General features: G+C 39.6%; 1 pseudogene; it reads left to right on the top strand.

Annotated features, from left to right (window-relative positions):
* Window positions 1-625: 625 nt before the first annotated feature.
* The window catches only part of LOC117442351 (zinc finger transcription factor Trps1-like), a 69789-nt pseudogene continuing 48647 nt past the window's right edge, over window positions 626-21767 (top strand).

The raw sequence follows: 21767 nt of genomic DNA, 5'->3' as shown, positions 1-21767 counted from the left end.
ACTACCAGAGCCAAACTCACTACTAATCAGTCGGTATCAGCTTAGTTTAATGTGTTGCCGTGAAGCCTTAACTATCTCTCTTTCCCTCTCAGACCACAGAAAAAAGAGAGAGCCAAGACACTGTCACCCCGTCCGACATCATCAACAAACAAAAAGCCCACAAAGAGACGAAGCAGCCAGCTAAGCAGCCAGCCACCATCTTAACAGGCTGCTGAAAGAGACACACACTGAGAGAAAAGAGGCTAATGCTTATTTTGATCAACAGGTAAGCAGCACTAAAAGAAACACTACCAACACAAATGCACACCATGCACACAGCCCTCTCTACTAGTTGGTGCAGTGGCATTGTGAACGGCAACAAAAAAATGCATCGGCGATGCACGGTACGAGTTGTTGATGGCGAAATGCATGTTGTCGGACAAGTGGGAAGATGAAATGTGTTCGTCTTAAAAGGAAGCCGGGAAATCAATGGTGTGTTTCGGAGACAAAATATTGCTCTGTGGGTCGTTAGTAGTTTTACGACGGACAGCAGTCGGTTTGCGTCTTATGTAACTAACGGCCTGAGCAGCGTCGGTAAGGAAAGAGGGATCTGCTGAATGAGAGAGGAAAAGAGCAGCACCGCTTTGAATTCACATGGCAATTTACATTTAGGTTAGGACACCCAAACGCTACACAAATACAAATTGGGGGGCTACTGGGGACGGCTACTGCTTTGAGTTTGAAGCCAACAGCAAGGAGACGTGGAGTGACTTAGTCGCCTCAAGTAGGTTTGTGTTTTTCTAAGTTTTGTTTCTTGTGTTTGACATTTATTTACGCTAAGTGGCATCCCGACTTGAGTTGCTTCAAGCCGGTAACTTGCATTGATTCTGTCCTTCAAAGTAGCTCTCGTGTAACTTATGTGTGTTACTTTTTGTTGTTTTCATTGATCACTTTTTCATTACTTTTGTGCCTGCAAACTTGATACTCAAGTTCAGATTTCTTGGTTCTCCTCTTATGACGCACGTCGTAGATAAAGAGTGAAAGAGGTTTATGCTGAAAGTTGAACGAGTTAGATGCTTGTAGTTTACTGGGTTAAAAGTGGAAAAGAAGTGACACTAGATCAAAGACATTGTGTTTGTCAAGTGGTTTACAGCCGGTATGGCGCTGTTTTTGCACCTCTTTCATTGTTAGGAAGCCCGAGAGCGCATGGTGGATGTGGATTGTCGTAAAACATCCCCAAACATCCTCTCTTATCAACTTTAGTACTTATTAGCTGATATATCACGCATTTATTTATTTGTTGTCTAACTTTTCATGGGTGATGCCGGGAAGCCTGAGTTGCATTTCCACTCAACTTTGTAAAAGTCCCCCCCCCTGTTGTAAGAAACTGATGTTCCTTTGAGATAAGGGAGCTGGGTAGGCATGACAACTCTGTGGGGAGAGCAGAGTATGTGAAGCCAGTACAATGAGGCACACACTGCAAGGAAGCTTTTTACATAGTCCTTCACAGTTCTCCAATTCTGGCCCCTAAAGAACGGCTTGTGTGTGGACCGACTTTTATTCAACAGATAACCTTAGTAATTTTTTTAAAGCAGAGCAGGCATGTGGGACTTTACTCTGACCCCACACTTGTTTTACTGTTGTTTGAGAAGCTGAAAGTTTGTATATTATAAAGTGATTTAATTAGTTAATGTGTTGAGTGGATACACTTGTAAAGTTGCAGAACTTTTGCTGGCTTTTTTCCTATAGTACTTTAAAATAAGAAGCATGTGTCTTCATCTTAACCTTCACGGCATTTCAATGTCAAGCAGATGTTTAGATAAAATGCTACACTGACTTTTAAAAAGTAAAGACTAAGTTTCACTTTCGTGATCTTAAATACTCACAACGATTTGGTATGCAATATTGTCGATTATATTTAAAAAATATTCTCTGACAACTTTTGAAAGTGTTGTTCTCGGACACAGTAAAGGTTAGACATGCATTGTTAAAACTGTTGAGTTACTTGAGGAAAAATACTAATGAAAAAAAGTAATGAATGTACTTTGTAGTTTGTTTAGCAATTTCAGAAGCAACACATCAAAGTCTGAGACTATAAAAGCTGAGTAATTGTTCATACTTTTTGAGGAATTCACTTTTACATTCAGCAGTGTAAGCCAAACGTCTTTTCTTTTTAACATGTAGCATTATGACAAATGTTTGTTTTTCTTTCATTACTTTTTACTAAACAAAAGTCACAGAATTGTTTTCAAAGTTGATTCAAAGTTTAATAGTAGAAGCTCTTAATATTACTGTCCCACGTAAAGTTCAGTAAATGTCATTTCATTTAATACAGCTCCCTGCGTAACCTTTTTAAACAAATTCCTACAAATGTAATAACGTTTTTCTTTATGCCTTTTGCTTTTTTAATTGACATGGATTTGATTTATTAGTTGGCAATAGCAACTCAAAGTAAATCAGGATCAAGGGCTTTGACAGAAATTAACTTTTAATATATTTGGGACAACTTTTCAGACTTTTCTTTGCTGTCCTGTCTTGTCCATCTTGCCCGTTTATATTTTTCCCTTGGATAAACCAGCCTTGTGTATGGTTGCTCTTAACATTGACAAGTCGCATGTTCAGTTAATTTTTTGTCTTTTTTCCGCAGACATGTGTATTATGTGCCATTGTTAAACTTTTACAAACATTTAACAAGTTTTTTCTAAGTAAAAATCTGATCTAGCCATGTATCAATCTATCTCTATTACTTTAAAGTTTTTTACTCTTTCCAGACACTGGATATTATTGTAATGTACGTACGGCCTTGTTCGTAGCTGCTATTAAACGTCAAAACAGTTGACGACTTCCTAAAGAGAACCTCTGCTTGTAAAACTCTTTCCCGTGTGTGTGTGTGAGACCGAGTGTGAGAGAGCGCAGCACTTTTTCCTGTGTGTGTGTCTGTATGTGCCGAGGAGACAGCCATGGCTTACTCATATGGCTGCAATATGTGAAGTCTCTGCGGTGGAACTGGGAAGAGAGAAAGTTTTGAGAGAGGGAGAACACATGGAGCGAGGGAAGTCAGAAATGTCCTGTTCAACTAGCTGGAATGTATCTCCTGCGTTTTATTGATGGTTTGATGTTATGTAAGACATGAGGAACAACTGTAGTGATTTTGTGGGCTGCCATGCATTTTGTCTTTGGTCGTTTCGCAGCAGTACTGTGTTACATGCGAGAACGGTCGGTTTGAGAGTGTAAAAAGACGTTTTAACTAAGTCCAAACGGCTTTTCTTTGGGAGAATTAAAAGGATTTCATTGGTGTACGCAAGACTGTTTTAACTGCATCAAAGCATCGTGGTCATAAAGGAGTTTGGAAAGAAATAGACAAGTTTGTTTCATTCAAACTTCATCTTGCTTTTTGTTTTATATACCTTTTGGAAAGATGGTAAATTAGTATCTCTTTAAGAAAAAGCCTCGTTATCTGTAGTTATTTTATACTTTTATACACATTGAAACCATAAACATGGGAGCCAGAGTGTTTTTATGTAAAGATAGGAAATCAGACAAACTATTGCAAATACTGGGTGACCTTCAGAAGTTGTAGAAACCTGAATGAACTGAATATTACACAATACAATAACCTCACTAACACTACATACAAACCGATTTTTCAACTTTAAAAAAGTTAACAGTACTGATAAAAGTTTGTTAAACTTATGCCCAACTTTTATGGTGCCTCCTCTACATGATACTGTAAGAGTTTTGGGTTAGGTTAGGTATGCCTGATGAAATATGTCTTTATTAAGGAGACATTTAAGGAGAATGAATTCCTGCTAAACCTCCGTCCCTTGGTCGCTGCTGTCTCCTTTTTAAGTCGGGACTGATGCATGTTCTTACTCAAAACGCTGTTTCCTGCTTCAGCTTGTTCTAATACTCATTACTTTCATCGTGGCTTACTATTGCTGGTTCTGTAAACTGTGATAGCCTTTTATCATGCTAGCAAGTAATCCTTTTAACAGACTAAACCCTACCGTTTGAGTATGTGAAAGTAAAAAAGTGTTTGTCTCTCTTGCTTGAGGAGATACCAGAAATTAAATGTAGGTAAATATTTAGGAATTCTAGAAGTTAATTGCTAGATGTGACTGAAGTGGCGCCAGTAGAAGTTGTTTAAAACTTTGATTTTACCGTTTTATTTAAGTTTGACCTCTGGCTTTTTTCTTTTTGTGTATTTAGATTTGTCAGAAGATTGTTTAAAAAGCTTCCCTCAAATTATATAGCACAAGTGTTTCCAGCTGACATCACCTAACATCTCCATACCTCGCTATAAAGCTCATGTCAGTATACAATCTGTGCTCTTCACAATAAAGCAGATCCTCTTTTTAAACCCACGTAATTCAGAAGGCATAGGATGTTTTTTCTTAGAAGTTTTTAAAAGTCTTTTTCATTATGTGCCCTCACAACTCCCTTTTTATTTCTAATTTCTGCACCCATTTATTTGAACATGGACTGTCTTAACTTACTGTTTCCAATAAGCAGAAAAAAGATGGCATCTATTAGAGCAATCAGCCATTATTCATCTCAACCCTGCCTGCAGTTCAGATAAAGGAACACATCCATTTGTCACGGATAGTTTATTTAAAGAAGCTTCTGGCTCGTAGCTCAGCAGCTCGCACCTATAGCGGTTTTTATTTCTCTCGTATCTCAAGGACACACTTATTTTGAACTTATTTGACTGTCTGGGCACATTGTTCTGCTTCTTTTATAGCTTTCTTCTAGATGCTTGTAACGTGGGTGATGCAGGGATTTAAGCGTATTCTCTTGTTGCAGTTACTGGAAGTCACTCTGGAAAAAAGACTGTCTGCTAAATGCCCAAAATGTCATCCCCACTCTCTGTCTGTGGTTTAGTGCAGCCTTGTTTAGGCTTGAGTTAGTCTCTAATGTCTTTGGTCTTATTTTAGACTTTTAAGTCTGTCTTTTAGACGGCCTGCTTCAGATAACGAGCACATGGTCTTGGTTTAGGGTGAAATTATTCTCTTTCACCCCCCCCCCCCCCCCATTTTGTAGTTTTTTTTTTTTTAAACAGACAAATCCTAAATATGGTAGGATTTTTCATCCAAGAGAGTAAATAATCCTTCTGTCACGATACAGTGGAGGCTGATAAAGTGGTGGGTTAGCAGATTAAGGCAAGAGTAGAAGGTGATGACACTATGTTACCCAAAGGTTGTTCAAACCACACAACCCCTAACCTATTCTACGAGGATCAGTTCAATTGTATTTTGTGGTATGAGAACATCTTGTAAACCTTTCTTTACAACACATCTTTGCCTCCTGAGATAGTTGTTGAAAACTCAGTTGTGTGAGAAACCTGCTGGCTTTTTATGAGTTGCGAGTTCTGACTGCTTTGACTCAGCAGTGTACTCGGCACTCTCATGCTTCCTGTGCACCCACATGTTCATTTATCAATCACTGTTCATATGAGTTTTGACCTTATGTAAGACACAGTGGGTGATTTGTTTCATGGCTGTGTTCAATTCACTTTGAAATAAATCAAGGTTTAATTGAAAATGAATCAAAGCTCATTTGCTCAACTGGAGCAAATCAACTGAAGTTTCCAATAAGTAATATGTTCTTGTGTGGTTTTAGTTTTTTTTCCTTCACATTTACTAAAGAGCTGTAGTTTCTGTCATATGATCCATATGTTGGACACATTTGTGCTTTAATCACAAAGCCATAAGTTACACGTTTTCCACAAGTCCTAAACGCTGTGTGCATTTATGTTTCTGCACTTCTGCATTGTCCACCTTTCTCAAAGCTACATTGTTGGCGGGGTTTGGAAAAGAAAAAGAGTAAACAAGGAGCTCAGATGATAATTACTGAATGGCATTAGGAGAACAAAATGTAGCATTCCTGTAAACACTGACTGTATTAAAACAGATTACACCGAGTTTGTTTGCTTCTGGAAGTCTGGTCAGATTGTATGTGAATAAAACAGACCGGCATGTGTTTTGAATATTGATGTCGCAGAGATCTTAATAAGAACCGCTTGGAGGCCCTGAGGTATTTGCATTAGCTCCCCATTAAAAGATGGTGAATATTTTTTGTATCGAGACTTTGTAAATATAGTACGTCAGCCTATTTACACACGGAGGCTGCATTACAACTTAAAAGCAAGTTTGATTTGTGTTGTACATTGGCATTGTAGCTCTTGTTGTGGTAATAGTCAATAAAACCTTCGTCTTAATAAGTTTAATATTTGAAATTGGAGCTCCACTTTAAAAGGTTATGTCGAATAACAATATCTTGGAAGCATAAATATTGAGCCAAAACCTGCAGCAAAAATCATTAAAGGGGAATCAATTTCACAATTAGCGTGAATTATTGTGGAATTATTATTTTTTAATTTTTAATCCTTGCATAATTAATTTGAATGAGATCCAATACGGCTATTTCTCATAGCAACAGTATCTAATGAGTCTGTGGTTTGTCACAACAGGTCCGCGTAGTTTCATTTACGATTTCATTTTATTGACATTTGTGATTATTTTGTGTCATTTACACTCTTACGTCAGTATATACGGGTAGCCACAATTATTCTTAGCCTTATTTGCTTGGGTGTCTGCTCTCTTTTACAATAATTGAGTGGTGTCGGAAAACAGAAAATGATATTCACGCTTGTATCTATGTCAGGGTATTATCCCATAAGTACTTATTACAATCTTTATCACATACTTTATATTGAAGAGGTTAGCAGTTTTGAACATCTGAAAGTAAAAAGTATGTAAAAATACATTTCGCATGCAATTTCAAGTGATTGAAAAAAAAGAACAATATTTAAAAGTAACGTTGGTTTTCTTCAGAACATAAATGATCGGTTTAGATAATGGCAAATATTATAAATATGCTTTCAAAAGCAAGTGATAAGACAGTACAGTGAGGTAATAAGAAAAGAGATTATCCAGACAGTGATTGTGACATGCTCTAAAAGCTGTGAAAACGCATGTAATCCCGAGGTGTTACAAGTACATTTGTGTACTTTGCTGAAGTGTTCCCGTGAACCCGGCTCCATCTGTAAATTCTTCCACTTTTCGCCTAACAGACAGACAGTGAAAATGTGACAGTGGCATGAATTTGAATGTGATTTATGTTGTAAGCTTCTTTGTGTTGAAGCTGAAAAGGCTGTGCAACCCACAGATGGGGAGAGTACTGAACCATTTGCCTCAAGTACTGTATGCTTAATTCAGCGAGACTTTTCTCAAGTAGAAGTGTTTTGTTTTTTTATCGCTGAAGCCACCCGGGTAAAAGTTGTCTCGATAAAAGTGAATGCACGGTAGATTGATTGTGGATGAAAGAATATCATTTGATTGTATGCATAGCAAACTGCCTACAGTTAAAACGACCAATCCACCTGTTGTTTTTAGTCAACATGTTATCAAATGTATGAGAGATGAAGGACAGGGGAACAATATTTGATGTCCCCTTTTCTTGAGTTGCCATCAAGCCTTATCTGAGTTTTTTGTCACATGTTATTTCAAGCCTCTTAATAGTTCACTATCATGGCACCGCTTCCTTCCTGCTGCGTATCAGAAATGAATCAGTAATGCCTACTTTCACATGTTTATCATGCAGTGGTGGAGAGCATTCGTCTCCACTCAGCTCAGCATTGTTGATAGATGCCTATCAGTTATTGTAAAAGCCTAGTATCCGCACTTATCTCCTTCCCTTGAGGTCAAATCTGTTTTAGTCACTGCTGGGGTATGATTGAACTGGTTGTTGTTTTCTGTACTGGGGGTTAACTGTCTTTTCTATCAACAGTCAAACCAAGACTCTGCACACAAACACACATGCAGTTGCTTTCTCTCCGTTTCACTTTCTCTGTTTCTTTATCTCTAAATCTCTGTTTCTCTCCACTGTAACACCAGAAAGGAGCATGTTAGTCACTTGTGCTTCATCTTACCATAACCATTGTCAAAATACTTAATCAACTTTCTCAAAGAATGCAATTTAAGTTCCACTTTAGGTGTAAATACACTGACATTTGTTTGCTATTGTGACGCAGTTACAACAATATTCAACCCAAGTTTTGATGGCAGTTTTTTCAGTGGCATGACATGCCTTTTTCCTCTGTCCTGATACGCTAACATATCTGCTCTCATGTATATGTGGAACACAATTATGACTGGGTTCACAATATATGTAGATGTGTATCAGCCTGTGTGAAATATGAAGCGATTTGTTTCATTTCTGAAGTTGTACATGTGGCCTAACTAAGTACCTGCTATGGGGACTCGTTTTTACCGCTATTAAAACATTCAGACTCTCTCTCTCCGACGCTCTCTCTCTGTGCACGCACGCACGCACGCACACACAGTCACATGCATACACACACACACACATACACATACAGCCCCATTAGTATTGTAGTCTGGGCTCTGGCTAAAACATCTGGTGGCTGAGTAAAGTGGTCTTTGTCCTCGCTCTTTGTGCAGGCATGCATGTGTCTGTCAGTGCGAGCAGTTGTGTGTGTGTGTGTGTGTGTGTGTGTGTATGTGTGTGTGTGTGTGTGTTTGTCTGTGTAATAAGGGGCAGACTTTTTATGGCGTCCCGTCAAATTAAAACTATGATTTAAACAACTAACATGTACGCTCTTTTTTTCATTAAAGCCACACCAGCCTCTGCAGACTTGTTGCACGTGCTCCTGGCTGAGTGGACTGTAGAAAAAAACATTAGGCATGGATCTCGTACCTGTAATTTCTGAAGTCCCCGTCTGGCCTGTAATTGTATTCATGTAACCCGGGGGGGGGGGGGGGGGGGGAAGAAAGCACAGGGAGACATGACACCCTTAGCTTGACATTTCAACCTAAATCTGAAAGAACCAGTGAAATGTGGTTAGATTCAGCAAAGTGTCTCACCTGTTCTCCGCGGGATGGAGCGAGGCTCGGTTATTTTAATCCTGTTGAATCATCTTTGCAGTAGCAGCTTTGGGTTTTAGAGGGTACAGCCGTTCTGACGGTTTGAGCTGATGCCTGCAGGGCTTTGCTTCAAACAACATCAACTGTGAGACGGGCAGGGACTCATCTTCTCTCACAGTATTTAAGATTGCTCCATCAACATGTTTAAAAGTGGAGCATCTTTTCTTGGTACAACACTTTTTTGATCATATCATATATAATGAAGATGAACTGAAATGGTAGACTTGGGGTCTGGTCGTTTTTGTTCTTCATCTACAGTGTGATACCATGATAGGGTCCTTTTGTTGGCTTTGCCACAGTATTGACTTGTTTTCAATAGAGATCAATTCATGTGAGGGAGAGAGTCTTTTAGAGAGTCATAATTGTGGCTTTGTAAACGTTTCAAGTATTTGGCTTGATAGCAACAATGAAAATGTGGTGAAACTGAGTTTTTTGCATGAGTTTAAGTATAACAAATCTGAACCAGATCCCTTTTTTAAATGCCAAGTATGGTCAATTGTCATCCAAGCTTTTGGGTTCCTTCTAGCATTTAAAGACTGCTAAGCTAAATGAAATGTGTTACCATCAGTATATTCTTTTTTGTGGATAGATGATAACTTGATGGTCAGCATGTTTTTTAAGGAAATCTCTCTGAAAGGGGAAGTGTTCTGTTGGTATTTTAACAACAGACTGTTCAATTGTCAGCACTCCCTTTAACTGATCTGATAAGTGATATTTTTTTTCACGGTCAGCATGTTCTTTTGGCCTCAAGAAAAAGTAAAAAACGTCCACTTGCTGAGAAATGTGTGTGTGTGTGACCGTGTGGTTTGAAGTGTGTGTGTGATCAAGTGGATGCATGGATAGATGGATGATGGAGGGAGGGAGGTGGTTCTTTTTTGAAATGGAAATTAAGGGGGCGCACATCTGGGGGTCTTTCAGACTTTTGTGGGGGGAGAGGAGAAGGTGGGTGTCAGAGGCCCACAGTCAGAAGTGTGTGTGTGGGTGGAGGGTGAAGAGGTAGGGGGTTAAAGTAGAATAGATGAAGAAGAGGGAAAGGGTAGTTTTTCATTTCTGGGGAGGTAGGAGGCAGGAGATAAGGGAGAAAGAGAAGTGTCTTTGGTCAGTGTTGGCCTGTGGAGTGAGACAGGGATGGATGGAGGGAGGGAACAAGGAAGTGACACAGTAGGAAAGGAAAGTTAGAATAAACAAAGCTGTGATAGGAAGAGTAATGCTTAGGACAATTAGGTGGAAATGGAGTGAAGAAGGATGTACGCAAGGATAGACGAGGAACTCATTTGCATAGCCACAGCAGTGGGTGGAAGGAGGAAAAGGGGGGAGAGAAAAGGGGGCAAAAGATCACTTGCTATAGTCGAAAAACTTTACGGCTGACAGTTAAATTTACTCCGGGCCTGTGTGTGTGTGTGAGTGCGTGTGTGTTGGGGTGGGTGGTAAAGCCCAGCGGGGGGCATGGCGTTTGTTCTGCAACATGGCTTTTGGGTTTTTTAGGGCTTCACACTCAAGTTGTCCTCTTTTCTTCAGGGGCCTATTTCACCTAGCTGTGAGAATCTCTCTTTCACTGACTCTTTCAGGGCTTTTTCTCTCTCTTAGACGAGTCAGTGAGTTAAATGATTAGATTATAAAAATGTCAGTTTAGTGTCTGAAGAGCAAGTGTTGGGAGGAGGTTCAGGAGAGCAGGGCAGATGACGTGCCGTGACAGATCCACTGTAGCTTTTGTGATCTCTTTAGTCAGCCACTCCCTCTGCTGTCTTTTGTTCTTTCAGTCAGTTCAACGCTCACATCCCTGTAAAACATGAAATGTGTGTTCTCCAATACTTGAGGTGCACTTTATGCGTCTTTACCAGATTTAAATAAAACCTCAGGAAACGTGTCTGTTGTGAGAATAAGACAAAACAAACGCTCCTCATGTTTTTGTTTTTCAAATAATAAAAATCCTTTCAGGATTAGTTTGGCAAGGTGTGAAGTAAAGGAAAGCTCCAGCTTCATCTTGCCATGTGCTTAAAGCAGCTTTAATATTGGAGTCATGTCTTGAAGGATAAGATAAAACAAGTGCTTCTTGTTTTATTTTTCAGGATGTATTCCAGTAATATTGCACCACAGGCCCGAGTTCTGACTATACATGTGGGGTTATGAAGCAAAGTTTTAAGGATATGAAATGTCTCTGGAGTAATACTGAAGAATGAGGTAGCTTTGACAGCGTTCATTTTCACAGATGTAAGACGAGGATAAGGGAAAGATGAAAATAAAATAAAAACAACAAGTGGAGTGATGAGTTAGCGGCAGCGGTTAAAACAAGTGAAACATAAATATCTGCACATGTAGTCGGTTAAAAACCTAAAAAACTTTGCAAAATGGTATGCATTATAGTAATTTAAAGGTCCCTGTCCCTCTGAAATCCATTATAAATCCATACAATTTGAGGATGAGGTTAAATGTGTGCAGTGGCGAGCCGTCGGGGCTCTCTAGGCCTAAGATATTCTACAAAAAATATTTAAAAACATTAAAAAAAAAGAAGATATTTAAAAATATTTTTTTTGTTATATTTTTCATTAGTTTTAAATTAAAATTAAAATTTAATTGTATTTAAAATAACATTTCCAAAGAAATAAATCCTTCGAATCTGCCTATTCAGTTTCTATTTGAATGTGAAGGGTTAAATGAAAGAAGCTCCTTTAGCCATCTCTGCGAGTTACTGTGAAGATAGGAGCTGATTATCCTGCTGTAAATTCACAGCGGGCCAGCTATAGTAACTGAACGAGAGAGTAATGGCAAATGACAGTACAATTGACCAATCATATCTTCCCTCTAAATGGGTGGGTTTTATTATCACGGACTTTATGACAAGTTCCGCCCGCTGTGAAGCTTTTCTTGTTTCCATAGCAACAACAGCAACTTCCTGTCAACAGCGTAAACTCGCCTTCAAAATAAAAGCATGCCAAATGACACTTAAGACATACAACTGCAACGAAAGTAACACACACAATGCAATATCCTTTTCAATTTCAAAGAACACAAATTGGGTTATTTCCAGGTGTTGTTTTGTGTGGTAGAGGGTCGCTTTCATTGATGCGTTTTGCACCCCGGGGCGTTGTTTTGATATTCCGCTGAAGTATACGCTGTGACGTAATGACTCTTTTCTTTTCCAGAGGAAAGGGGTGGGGGTCAGAGGGCCTAGGTATAAAAGTCACGGCTCGCCACTGCATTTGTGGCATCTGAATAATAAACCTGACTTTATGAAGGATGATACAGCTCTATGGCATTTAGTCAGGATCTATATTTCCTTGCAAATCAACAATGCAACATTGGAGAAATTCCTTACTGCAGTCTAAGAAAGTGAAATATGCTTTGTCATTCCGTCACTTGATCAGATTGGTAGCTAAATAGAAAAAGCATTATCAAAGAAAGGTTGACGACTACTAGGGATGCTCCGATCGCCAATTTCGGGGCCGATACCGATCGCCGATCCGATCGAGTGGGCGGGGCCTAAATGGAAGATTTAAACATCACTTTAAATCTTCCATTTAAAGTGATGTTTAAACTCAGTTAATGGGGCTCATTCACTGGAGCTTCCACAAACAACAATCAACTTAATTATTACATTGAAATTATGTACATTATTCAAGTTTACATTCACTTTGGATAATAACACGGGAGAAATGAGCGGAAGCGCTCTCTTTTCCTCTCTCCCTCTCTCTCTCCCTCTCTCTCTCCCCCTCTCTCTCTCTCTCCTGACAGCCTGTCAGTATCTCATGCAGCTCACTGATCCAGTAATGAGTGACCCGACAGTGAAGAATAAATATATTTATAACTAGTTTAGCTTGTTCCAGAGGTAGATAAAATAGCCAAGTGTGTTAGGTCTAACTCTTGTGTGTTTTGTTCCGCTTACCGGTCCGGCGGGCGGAGCTGCAGAATTTCTGCTTCACACACACGTTGCATACCGCTATTTTACTGTCTTTTTCGGACACCTTAAAATAATGCCAGACCGGTGAAGCCATTTTGGCGAGCTTGTTTTGCCGCACACAGAGAAAAGTGTCATGTATTTTACGTCATGCGATCGGCTCTCGCAATCGGCTCTCGCAATCGGCTCTCGCAATCGGCTCTCGCAATCGGCATGTTTAGAGAGCACCGATTGATCGGTAGAGAGTGAGTATCGGCCGATCTCGATCGGTGACCGATCGATCGGAGCATCCCTAACGACTACTAGTATCTTGGATTGAGACACATGGAGAATGTATTTACTGCTGTGATATTCCTGCATTACCAAACAAAACAATCGACTTGCTATGATCATATTTGGCTTAGTATTTCAATTTTTTAGTTGAGTCCAGCGCTGCATTGACATCACTGAGGCCTTTAATACCTCCCAGTCTTGCTTCCTGCTTGTGATCAACAGGGATGGCTGCTTCACTTGGCCAGCGTGCCGATAGAAGGGCTCTGGAAAGGAATATAAAGTCAACATTGTGGGTTGAAAATGTTCCGTTGTGTGTGTGTGTGTGTGTGTGTGCGCACACGTCTTAAGTTTGTCCAGACATTTTTCCCGTCAGGTCGGCTGCTTGCAGGAAACGTCCGATTCTCCAGGAGTGGAAAGTGTGTGTGTGTGTGTGTGTGTGTGTGTGTAAACATGTGAGCGAGAGTTGTCTAGCGAGTGTGTGACAGTGTGTGCACAGTGTATCAGCATGTCTGTGGATGTGCGTGCGTGTGACTGACGTAATGTTTGAGCTTACCCTGAAAAAAACACACCAAACTGTGACACACACACACACACACACACACACACACACACACACACACACACACACACACACACACACACACACACACACACACACACACACACACACACACACACACACACACACACACACACACACACACACACACACACACACACACACACACACACACACACACACACGCGGTACGTGTTTGTGTTTAAAATAATCAGATGTGCTTGGCAGACTTGTGAGCTGTATGTTTGGAAGTGTGCGTTTCTGGCAGCGCTGTAGTTAGTTTTCTGTATTTGTGGGGAAAAGACAGCTAGCAAGCGTCAACAATCAACATGTTGATTTATGCAGCTATAGTTTCCTTCCATTACGCCTACAACTACCGCTGAAACAACGTTTGTTCTCCATTATTTTGTTTGATGTATTAGAGTCTTAGCCGTGGAGAGCAAGGTCAAAATCAACGGTCCCGTGTTGATTTATGCAGCTCCTGGTTTCCTGCTGCTATCGTACATCAAGGCGGGACGTTCACACCGTTCAGCAGGCAAATGTGAATACTGTTGTGACTGTGGTGGCTAAATCCTTCTTCTACCTCCCACACGTGAAGGAATGGCAATTTCTAATATGCAGAAGATCTAGCAGGACAAGCATCTCAAAGCTAATTCAGATGTAGACTCCCCAATGTTGTAGTTTTTTTATAAATAAAGTCGTATTTCACCATATAGATGGAGAAATAGCAAAAAGGGGGCCAATTAAGGTTGTTATTTGAGATGTAGATCTAAAGGGTCTATAATTTGTCCCAGAAATACCCCAAAACTTGTCATAATAAAACAGTTAATTAAAAAATTGGTAAGAATTCTTAGTGGCTGCATTGTTGACATATTATAGAGCCTTCCTAGACTAAATACATTCTTAAAGGAATTTGTTGACTAACCAAATCGTTAATTTAATCTAAATAAAAAAAATGAACAGATCGGTAAATCTTAGTATCATTAAAAAGCAGAGATGTGCTCATAGTTTTCTCGGAGATAAGTCATTCAGCATTAAGATAAGATCAATACTACCATTAGTTGACTAATGGACTAAGTGAAAACATATTTGAGTGTTACGAAATATGCCTTAACCTTCAGATCTAGTAGCATATATCCAATCGTAGGCCTTCACACTCCACAGGCAGAAGTGTACTCTGCCATTCCTTTGATTGTCTCATGCGCGCAAAGAGGAACATGTTTTTTTTTTACAGGGAAGTGACAGTAACTTGCACGTGCGTCTGTGTCAGACAAGTTGAAAGCCCTGGGCGTCTCTTACATTACTAAAAAGAAAGACCACTCCCTTATCTTTAAGCAGCATTCAAAAAGATCTGGTTATTCAAGGTTTCTGACTGATGTTATGATAACACACTTAATAGAGGAGTTTCTGCGAGTCTCTTTTGTTGTTTTCAGGATATTCTCATGAGCTGACAAAGGAATTAAAGCCTTTTAGTTTAAAAATGGACGTACATTATTGAATTCTCTGATGGGTGAATCGATTCATTGAACCATTCATTTTGCCCAACATTCATTTAACTGAATTTGAGTGATCAGTCAAAAGGAATTTGTTAGGAAGTATAAAATATTCTGTGTGTGACATACAGTCATCAGAACAGCCGTTTGTCACGGACATCAGCAGTTAGTGTCAGCTGCTTACAGTGGGCTCCGCTTTCTGACATGTCCTCCTCTGGGAGCTATCACGTTAGTATTTTCTAGCCAAGGTATAAAAACTGTATTGTTAAAATGTTTTTCTTTCCCATCAGTCCACTGAACAGAAAGCTGTCATAACATAGGAGCTGTCACTGACTGACTATTAGTCGCACCTTCGGGGTTACTATGATATAGGTTTGTCTTTTAAAGAGAAGAAAACCGTTTTCACATCCGTACTAGAAACCTTTGTTGGTACAACAATACAACACAGTTTCTTTCTGCCTTATCTTTGTTTTTAAGCTCATGATGTACATTTCAAGCTTATTTGTGGAACATTATAAAGGCTCCTGGTTATTTCATAGCGTGTTCAAAGGAGCAATGAAGAACAGATTTATCTCCTTCTCCCGTTTGCCTGCTCTCTTGCTTCGTATTCAGGGATTAATGTTGAATCCATTTTCGCTAGTAACGAGTTAACAGATGAAAAAAGAGACCTACGTTTTTCTGCCTGTCAGTTTATCCAGGGATACCTTAGTTGTGTTCTAACTTCAAATTAGTCTTCCTGGTCTTACCACAAATAGCAAACAATTAAGAAATTTTAGAACATTTTAATATATTTAGCTATTAAACATTGCCCTAGCTGACTTATGAATTTGGAACTAAAGCTGAGTAAGCAAACCCAAAACAACAATAACTTTAAGATGCAGCAACTAGTGTAATCATGTTGCTTTCAGATTTGTTTTCTTTGCAGTCAATATTTTATGTCTGTGTTGGATCGCTCTCAGCTAAATCCTGGTAAAATATCTACTCGCAAATTCTGTGTGACTGCTTGTGAGATCTGATTTTCTCTCCTTCTTAAATGTTTCTCAAAGCTGTTGAGCATCCGTAACTTTTTAAGAGCAAACAATCAGAACAACTGAATAAACCCATTATTGTCATATGTAGCCTTTGAATAAACAGTGTGGTTTCCTGTCTGTCCATTGAGCATTGGATGGAATGTGGAACTTAACATCTAAAAACAAACCAACATGCATCAGAGAAAAGTCCCTTTTTATCTGCCTTTCTGTTTGCAGATCTGTTCTTTGTATCGATACAAGATAAAGTTTTATTAGCACATGGAAAGACCAACATTGTGAATTTGGAATCCAAACAACAAAAATAATCAATTTCAGATGTAAGGGTTGAGTTGAATATGAAACAATGTGTTCTTTGTGCTTTAATTGGTGGAATATGGAGTTTAACTCTGTCGACATCACATTTAAAACGCAGTAAGACGCATCAAAAAGGTTTTACAATGACAATACTTTTGTCTTTGTTTGGAAAAATAACTGAATGATGATAAAATAAAAATGTATAATTAGTTTGACCACCATGTCATTTGAAACGGCATTAGCAATAACAAATCAGAAAACAATAAAAGATCAGTACAAAGCTTTTCATGGTAAAAATGATTGATTGTGTGTGTGTGTGTGTGTGTGTGTGTGTGTGTGTGTGTGTGTGTGTGTGTGTGTGTGTGTGTGTGTGTGTGTGTGTGTGTGTGTGTGTGTGTGTGTGTGTGTGTGTGTGTGTGTGTGTGTGTGTGTGTGTGTGTGTGTGTGTGTGTGTGTGTGTGTGTGTGTGTGTGTGTGTGTGTGTGTGTGTGTGTGTGTGTGTGTGTGTGTGTGTGTGTGTGTGTGTGTGTGTGTGTGTGTGTGTGTGTGTGTGTGTGTGTGTGTGTGTGTGTGTGTGTGTGTGTGTGTGTGTGTGTGTGTGTGTGTGTGTGTGTGTGTGTGTGTGTGTGTGTGTGTGTGTGTGTGTGTGTGTGTGTGTGTGTGGGATGCATGCATACATGTCTGTGTGTGAGCGAGGGAGAGTTAGTGAGTGGGTATTTGTGTGTAATCATGTACGTCAGGCCGTCATGAATGGTGTGTTTGAGACAGAGCGGAGTGTGGAGTTCCTCGGGCTGGACCAAATTGGAAACAGAAAAACAAACATTCCCTAGGAACCCCCGCACTCCATAACCTCCCCCCCCCTCGTCTACCGGCTAGTGGCGCAGTCCAACCTGTCTGGGACAATGTAACGGTCTATAGTCGGACCGGACCACACACATTCGTGTAGGGGGGTCTGAGCACAGGGAGGGGGGAGGAGGCGGTGGCTGTGGTGATGGGGAGAGCTGCAGGGGGGGGGGATCTCAGCCATAATGATAGTTGGTAAAACAGACAGAAGAAGCATAAGAAAATGACAGAGCTCAGTGATGGATGGATGGATGGGAAAGATGCGTGATGGAGGAGAGGAAACATGAGACGCAGAGTTAAAAGTTGATGGACATGCGATGTGGAAATGAGGGTTGTAACAGTGAGAGAGACGGGGAATGTAAAAAAAAAAGAGAAGTCATTGTGGAGAAAATAAAGAAAAAGGAGGATAAGGAGAAAAACAGAGGGGCAGGGAAAGAGTGATTGAGCAAATGAGTAAGCAGTAGCTCCACTGAGTCAGAGCTCCACGGGGAAAATATTTAGTCGCACTCACTCTTTAAGAAAAAGAAAACTTCTCTCCCTTGTTCTATTCCTGTTGTGAGTACTACTAATGAGTAAGTCCCCTCCAGTTGTTCTTTTTCTTTCTTTGGTTATCGAAGAAAGCTTTGCTGCTTTCTCTCAGCTGCTAATGCTCAACAGCTAATGCTATTATGTGGTTCAATCCTGTAATAACCGGAAGCATGTGTTATGTGATCAGTAACGTCATAATGAAGGAGTATGATCTTTGTGTTTCCGTGTTTGCATGCAGTGCGTTAGCTATCATGTATGTTCTTTAAAGCAGGGACATATCAGATGCTCTCACAAACACGGTTTTAACATATTGTTTCAAGATGGGAGGAACTTTTTTTACATGAGTCATAATTCCACAAATGACTCATAATTTGCCTTACTTTTATAGCCAGTAATCGTGTTTTTGTCTTTTCCTTTAAAATAGCACATAATAAAATATTTACAGTCAAATGGCTGGTAAGCTTCATTTTCTATCGTACCAACTAGAGAACTGCATGTTGAGGACCACACTGGAGCAGGTAAACCACTTAACAGGTATCCTGGGAAATGAAGAACAGCCCTTAATTTGGCTTTATGTCAGCTCTTTTGTTCGCTTGTTTTCTTTATGTTTAGAGCCAATAAGCAATAGGGCTACTTTAAGTAGAACATATAAAAATGTACAGTTCTCTTAAATTCAAAGAAAATGTGTTTTAATATGCACAACTTCGGAATAATTCTGAGAAAATGTGTTTTAATATGCAAAGTTTCGGAATAACATATAATATATTTCTGTCTGTTACACACCTACATGCGCACACACACTAGTGAGACTGACCCGAGGAAACGGCTTGTGTAAGTACAGACTCAGATTTAGATTTGTGGTGAGAAAGAAGCAAGATGGATGGAAAGAAGACGGGGTGGCGCACACACACACACACACACACACACACACACACACACACACACACACACACACACACACACACACACACACACACACACACACACACACACACACACACACACACACACACACACACACACACACACACACACACACACACACAGAGGGGGGTTCTGAATCAATATTGAAGGACCATGAATAATTACTATAGAAAACGAATGCTGCTGCTGCTACCACAGACTCTTAATTGTTTTCTCGTGTGAATTAATTCCCTGTGGTATTATTATTGTCAACAATTTACTTGCTTACATTGTACTTAATACAACATTTGAAGTATTTTTTAGCTGACCTGGATTGTTGAGTATTTGTTTTATAGATACTTGCTCTTCGAATGAACAAAAGTCTATGTTCCCACCCTTTAACACGCAGACACAGGCTTGTTGTAAAGAGGCATTTGATATTAATTGAACTTCCATGTGTGTGACCTTGCTCTCATGTTTTAAAAAAAAGACAGATGGTTAGCAGCTTTCGAACACATTCCTTTTGTTAATTGCAGATTTTAGAGAAAAGAATCAAGGAAAAGGAGGTTTCCTTATTTGAAGGACGGTTGTGTTTTCCCTTGTCAATGACTCACATGTTTTGTTTGTTTTACAATACATAATCAGTGGCTTGGTTTTATCCTGGGGCCTTTAAGCAATCTTCACATGTGAAGGGCGTTGTCAGCTGTCAGCTATGGTGATAAAACAAAATTGGTACAATTAGAGACTTTGACTGGCTGGGGTCTCGACAGGGCACGAGATATTTTTCTGTGCATTGTGTACCTTTGATCTGTCAGTCAATTTGGATGTCTTAACTGTGGACAAAATTGTTTCCCGTACACGTAAAACATGGAGAAAATGTGTGAAGCCTGGCACAGGTATGTTTCTGTTAACTGCCGATGTGCTTGTTCCTAACTTTATCTGTCTTTCTGTCATTCCCCAGGTTGTGAAGGAGACGGTGGACTCTGACAACCGTGACTGAGGGTTCAAATCAGATCATAAGAAAAAGAAAAAAAAGAGCGGACAGCAAAAACCTGCACAGTCCTCCCTAAACGGATCTACTTGATCAGACTCAAAGCTGTGTTGCCCAGCTGTTGAGCATAAGAGGAGCCACAGCCCCGCAGCAAAGGTAGCCGCTGCTACGTGGAGTGTAAGACCTTCCTAAACAAAGTCAAAGAAGCTAAAAAGTGTTTGCTCTGATGTTCACGGAGCTGTGTGGAGTTCGGTGGACCTGATAGAGAGATGGAGGGTTATTAGTTGGGCCTGCCGCCTGGTTTCTGCTTCTTATTATCGTGTGGAGTACAGAGGGCCAGTAGCCGGACTGTTGGACGGACCGAGCCGCTTCCTCAGAGCTGATGCCAAGGCCAGGAGTCCGCCATGATGTTTTTATAACCTGATGATCAGCAGAGGTAAGACAAAAAGATTGAAATCCAGTTTGTGGGAATCACTCAATATTGTGCCTATGTTATTTACGATATATCCTTTCCATCACAAATCATTTGGAGAACTAATATTATTTAACATTTATTAATACAGTTACTGTATATTGAATTCAAAATAATGCATAATTTACCATAGTATATTTCTATAGAACGCATTAATGCCTCAGTAAAATTCAGTAATTTGGGTGGGATCATATCCCTTTTATTACATACAAAATATATTTGATTCATGGTCATTCATTTATATTATCAGATTTTTCTTTTTTTTAATTGATAAAAGTCTTAGGTCACGAGTAATTTAAAAAAAAAATGTATTTCTGTAAAATCAATAAAATTATCAAGCATAAACATTAATGTTAATTTATTTTCTGATTAATAGATTAAATAATAAATTGCAACTTGACCTACTATTGTTTTCTTTGACAATATGGATATGTTTGTGGTTGGTTTCTACTTATTTTTTTAATGTGTGCTTAGTTGAGTGTTTTTTGTTTAGTTATAGTGAGTCATGACTTTGAATAAAAAAATAAATAAAATAAACACAAAACATCATGCCTCATTTGTTGAGATGAGAGATAAAAGCATCTCTTCCGTTCAAAACTCCACTGTCTCCTGCTGCTCGGCAGAACAGCGTTATTTCCTTGAGCTAGCTAGGGTACAGGGGGTAATTTACTGAGACTAAACAACTGCTGATATAATGGCGTTTATGCAGAGCAACGGTTCTGTGACGAGCATTATGAAAAGCTGCTTTTAGTCATCACTGTCGGAGGAAGTGACTGTGTGTTGGCTGCTGTTCTTGTGAGGGTGGAAAACAGTTTGCATGATTATTATCCAGTGAAGAATGACTTTGACATTATGGAGCAATTGACTCCGAGCCAAACATTACCTGCTCGTCCATCGTGCTTAATTCGCTGCACCCCGGTTCAGTAAACCTCATTAGGGACAGAGCTCATTAGATCCCTACACTCTGTAAAGTTTAGTGCTACATCTTGGTCAGCTGTTTTAATTGGCAGGGTAGGATCACATGCACATAAAGCAAAATATGTAAGTAATTGTTAGCAGCCGTGTTAGCCGTTAGCCGTGCTAAGTGAACCTCTCTGACATAACTGTATTTACATCCCCTTGCAAAAACTTTAAATTGTACCGGCAGGGTCATGTGGATAAATACCAGAGGTGTGAACCTACCTGATTGGAAATGGTGATTTTGAGCCTGCAATTACAGCATGGTGACGTAAAACTAGAAGCTTTTTGTGGTTTTTTGTCCGCAATCAAATGTAGAGCTTTATTTGAACTGTGAAAAGAAATCAATCTTTTCACGACAACTTAAGTGTTGGAAGTGAACAGGCCGGTGTTTCTGTTGCTGCATGCGTTCATGCATTCTAAACAGTTTTAAGTGCTACAGGAAATGCAAATACATACAGTAGAGGAGGCTATTATGTAAGTGTGTGCACAAAGCTGCTGTGGTTTGTGGTGTAGAGTACATTCTAACTATAGCGGTGTGAATATTTTATATGTCATACAAGCTACCTATATTTGTATGCGTAATGCAAGCTATCCTGTATAT

This window comes from Pseudochaenichthys georgianus, unplaced genomic scaffold (assembly GCF_902827115.2).
Source record: "Pseudochaenichthys georgianus unplaced genomic scaffold, fPseGeo1.2 scaffold_415_arrow_ctg1, whole genome shotgun sequence".
Lineage (NCBI taxonomy): Eukaryota > Metazoa > Chordata > Actinopteri > Perciformes > Channichthyidae > Pseudochaenichthys > Pseudochaenichthys georgianus.
The sequence above is the reverse complement of the archived record's forward strand: the minus strand, read 5'-3'. Positions and strand labels throughout refer to the sequence as shown.